Below are 923 nucleotides of genomic sequence, written 5' to 3'. Positions count from 1 at the left end.
CAGGAACTCAGAAATTCTTATGTTACTTGATTAAGTTCTGATTAAGTTCTGATATCTTACTATCATTATCTATTATCTATCTATCTATCTATCTATCTATCTACCTACCTACCTACCTACCTACCTATATATGTTCAAAATGTCCAGCGGAGGTCAACAAACTAGCTGATGTTGTTTTAACATGTCTTCATCATTCTTTATGCACTTCCTTTCCTTTTTACATGAGACATTCCAGACTCATCTTGTACACACACTCTCCCTCCCATATTTGCATTTCTAAATCTATATGTAGAAGTCTATTAAAGTAAATTGAAAACAATTAAGAGGGCCACTTGCCTGTAGCCACTAAGGCAGGGTTTCTAGCTGCTTTTCTAAGACCCAAGAACTCTCAAGCAGCCCTCTTTCAATGTGCTACCATCTTATTACCTTTATCCTTGCAGACAAAAACTTCTCTTTCTTTTCTTTTCTTTTCTTTCTTTCTTTCTTTCTTTCTTTCTTTCTTTCTTTCTTTCTTTCTTCCTTCTTTCTTGTCTCATAATATCATTTGGGCCACAATATTAACAGGAGGAGAACTGGTCCACCTTTACTTGATGGTCATGCCATAGTCCTCCCAAATTCTTTTAAAGTGGTTGGAGTGATGGAAGCAGGTGGCCATCACCTCTCAAATGCTAGAATCTTTTTAATACAACAAATGAAAGGGGGTGAAGGAGAAGTTGCAGTTAGTTTTCCATAGTAAAACAAAGTCAACATTCACCTTCTGTTATTTATTATCTGATGTTACAAGATGATGAGATGGAAAGGTTAACTAAACTCTTCACAGCCCCTCTGCTAGTTAGCAGCACATCTCAGATTCAAACTCAGGGCATTGGTCCTGTAGTTCAGCAATGCTCAACAGCTGATCAGTTTGGGAAATTCCCAAGAAC

Source organism: Vulpes lagopus, chromosome 5 (assembly GCF_018345385.1).
Source record: "Vulpes lagopus strain Blue_001 chromosome 5, ASM1834538v1, whole genome shotgun sequence".
Taxonomy (NCBI): Eukaryota; Metazoa; Chordata; class Mammalia; order Carnivora; family Canidae; genus Vulpes; species Vulpes lagopus.
Note: the sequence above shows the minus strand (reverse complement) of the source record.